This window comes from Heloderma suspectum, chromosome 3 (genome assembly GCF_057233095.1).
Source record: "Heloderma suspectum isolate Gila_16-S chromosome 3, 16-S_ref, whole genome shotgun sequence".
In the NCBI taxonomy this organism is placed as follows: domain Eukaryota; kingdom Metazoa; phylum Chordata; class Lepidosauria; order Squamata; family Helodermatidae; genus Heloderma; species Heloderma suspectum.
In genome coordinates this window covers 239,765,001-239,768,773 of record NC_139460.1, presented here as the reverse complement: position 1 = coordinate 239,768,773, position 3,773 = coordinate 239,765,001, and the positions used below count along the sequence as shown (strand labels likewise).

The window sequence follows — 3,773 nt, the reverse complement described above, 5'->3', positions numbered from 1 at the left end:
CACCCAATAACTGATGTTCTCTGGGTGGATTACAATAGTTAAAAAACTAAAATGTCATCGAGCAGTTAAAAATATAAAGTACAATACAAATATTTAAAATAATAAAACACAATAGAATGCAAAACAATAAATAGCACAAGAACAGATAAAACAGCCATAACAATCTAGAACTAGGGTCTCTAAAATGCCTGGGAAAAAAGAAAGGTCTTTGCCTGGCTCCAAAAAGATAACCATGTAGGTGCCAAGCAAACCTCTTTGAGAACTCCATTCCATAAGTGGGGTACCACAACTGAGAAGGCCCTCCCTCTTATGGCCATTGGCCACCCATCTAGCTTCCTTCAGTGGAGGCACCTGGAGGAGGGCTTCTGGAGATGATTTAAGGGTCTGAGCAGGTACATGTGGGAGGAGACGTTCCGTTAGATGAGAAGGAGAAACAAAGACGTACAATTTATGAAGCATTCAAACTATTTTGTTTTGCTAACCTGCATCCCAGCAAGGACTTCCGTGCCTCACCATTGACAAGAAGAGAACATGAATTAATGATTTTGTACATGACACTCTCACGGCCAATAACAGCAGTAGTGAATGTGTTTAAGTTATAATTAAAATAACCTTTCAGTTTCTTTTCTTTATTGATGGCAGAGATAACTAGATTTGAAGTTCTTCGATAAACACATTCATTTTAGATTTTTTTTTTAAATATCTAATGCTTCTTTATAGGAAAGGAACATAAAATTAGATTATGAGAGTTTATATAGCTTTTAAATATCAAGCTGTCAGGGCTTGTGCAGGTAAAATATTGTAACCGAAGAATGGCAAAGGAAGAGAGTTTATATTAGAGTGAAGGTTTTCAAGTGAATTCATACCGTGGAGAATATATAATAGAAGCAGGGTTTTTGCCTGTGCTTTGGATCTCCTGACCTCCATTTCCAGTCGAGATTAGCTTGATAAAACCGACACAACCTCAATAAAACACTAACAATGGAACGAAGTAAATAGAAATCATATTAAGCAGTGGCAATATTGCATGAATTGAAACAAAAATTTAGGTATAATAGCCTTGGTGGGTTTTAATATTGTTTCCAATCACATCACAATATGAATCATATCATGGAGATTCTAAATAACATTTATCATCTTCAAATCTCCTTTCCTAGTAGACGTTTCACATTATTTGAGGGTGGCTTTTATTTTTCTCAAAGAGAGAGAGAGAGAAGCTCATACATAATTAAACGTGGTGAATGCAGAAGAGGTGAAATACCATAATACCAGAAACAGCAAGTTACTGTTCCACTTTCCATTAAATGTAGCACTCCTGCATTTATTGCCATTTTGATACATTTCAGAAATTAAATAAATAGAACCACGCTATCTCAGTAAAAAGATAAGGAGAGCTAGGAAATTAGGAATTGCTGAAGGAAACAGGGTGTGTTAATTGCAATATATTCTCTAAAACGAAAGGCCATTTGGTCAAACTGTCAAGGTTAAAGGAAGGGAACCCTCTGGTCTTCCTTACACTTCTTTGGGGCTCCAGGCCCTGCTTGGAAAAGAAATTATTCTTCAGACACACTGGACAATTCAGAGGACCTGTAAAAACAAATACAAATTTAATATTGGTTCTCTGAAGAAAAAAAGGAGTTCAAGAATACTGCTGTCCCCCCACCCCTGCCAAATGTTTATGTAACAGATAGTGCCTCCCCTCTACCCTTTGCAGATGCACAGGGAAAGTAGGAACATAGGAAGCTATGGACTCAACTGACTCAGTGGACTGAGCCAGACCATTGGCCCATCTCGCCCAGTATTGTCAACACTGGCTGTCAGTGGCTCTCCAGGGTTTCATGTGGGAATTTTTCCAGCCCTACCTGGGGATGCCGGGGATTGAACCTGGGACCTTCTGCATGCAAGGCAGGTGCTCTACCACTGAGCTACAGCTCCTCCCATAAGTACTGCATTTAGAAGCTTTCCTCCTTGTGCTGCAATCTATTTTGTCCCCACTGCAACTGATCTATGTGTAGATCACTTCTGCTGGACCAGAGCATTTACTTGAACAAAACTGGAAATGGAAACTAAGCTTTAAATTTTTGATTTTGTGAACATCAGCATGCATCACAAAATTTAGCCTGGATTAGATATGGTTACCATCAGAAAGCTACAGTAATGGTGACACAACCTTGATTTTATGTATGTTTTGATGTCAGCTGATGATATCTTTAACTCCAAGTGTGTTTAAAAAAAAAGAAGATGCATGATCTGCCTGTGCTATGGGCAGACAGACAAGCCATTTAATGGGCTATATGGCATTTTAGACCAAGGCAAGGAATCAGCAGACATGTGTTACATTGAAATCAGTGGCCTTACTCATGTACAGTTATGCACATAATTGAATCCTATTGCTGCAATTCTGGACACAGAAGTGTTGAAATCTTTTACATGTCAACATTTATTTACTGGTAAATCATAGAAATTAGGAAGAAAGATGTCATTTGCCCAAAGCCCTTGGTAATTATTTTGCTTTGCCACTAGAGCAGATTGTCATTAGACTTCTTTTGAAGCTTTCCTAGTTGCTTTGTCAAATGTCAACATTTACTGGTCAGTTACAGAGATCTGGGCAATGAACACATTTCTTGCTCATTTCCATGATTTATTTGCAAATGTTAATACATTGCACAATATCAAGCAGCAGCTTACGCTGAACAAAATCTTATCCATTCTCTGCAAACAGAAATTCTTACATCTTGTACCACCCCTTCTTTGGTTTAATGGCCACATTAGCTTTTCACATGGTAAAATGATAGGAAGTGATTTTATCAAATCAATTTTGCACAGGGAAGGAAATTGGGCTCCCTAAAAATTAACAGAGGAAGTAGGTGAAGGGGTAGAACTGAATTCAGGATCATGTCTTCCCCATGACCAAGTTCCAAATGGTAAAAGGGCAATAGGATCCTCTGGGGAGGGGTGCAAATAGGGCTCAAAGGGTATGTGTCATGGAGCGCATGTCCTCTAGAGCCAATTTCCTCCCTTTTTAGGACCTAAGTTGAAAAGAAGCAAATGGTGGACCACTTCAGCTCCTTGAATTCCCATCTCAGGCCAGCTGCACTATCATCTAAATACTACTCTTTATTGCCATATTTCCTGAAAGCAGGAGGACAGCATTTCTGTGGAAACTTCAGCCCCACCTGTTTTGGGCACTGGAAGAAGTAGGGGGACATTCTGACACTCACAGTTTTTCTGCAAGAGTTAGAGGGTCTCTTCTCTCTTCTACCCTCCTCTCTTCTAATATTAGGCACAGTAGGGACCAGCCCTATCTTCAGGCAAATTGAAGCAGTTGCCTCATGCAGCAGATGCTGGAGTATGGGGAATGGTGATGAAGACAGAGCTGTATATGCCACACAGCCTGCCCTGTACCCCCTAAGTTAGCCTGCTATCCTTAGATGCAGTAGAGGTCACTGTCCAAACAAGAGTTGGATGGGACAGTCCAGTTGGCTGCCAATTCAGTTGCCTTTCGTATATGGAATTGGGGTGTGTGTGTCATCTTATCAGGCAGCGAAATGTCTTGAGCTGGGCAAATGCAGACATACCACGTTCCAGCTGTGGAATTGACTCTGGTCATTTTCCTTATGACAATTATGGTGCTTCCAATGGGGTATAAAATCAGCTGTTACCATGCAGGACATATCTGTGAGAAGGTTCAAAATAAAATTGAAGAGGCAAAATAATTTATGATGGAAGAAGTTGGACTAACAGTTTGCATGTATGCACGTGTGTGTGTGTGT

The 3,773-nt window shown here is 39.9% G+C and overlaps 1 long non-coding RNA gene across 1 annotated transcript in view; it reads right to left on the bottom strand.

Annotated features, from left to right (window-relative positions):
• Window positions 1–697: 697 nt before the first annotated feature.
• The window catches only part of LOC146350928 (uncharacterized), a 26,066-nt gene continuing 22,990 nt past the window's right edge, over window positions 698–3,773 (bottom strand). The window contains exons 3-4 of the long non-coding RNA XR_014788880.1: window positions 3,579–3,676; window positions 698–1,587 (exon numbers count right to left, since the gene is read on the bottom strand). This is a non-coding gene — a long non-coding RNA (uncharacterized LOC146350928). The remainder of the gene's footprint in view (window positions 1,588–3,578; window positions 3,677–3,773) is intronic.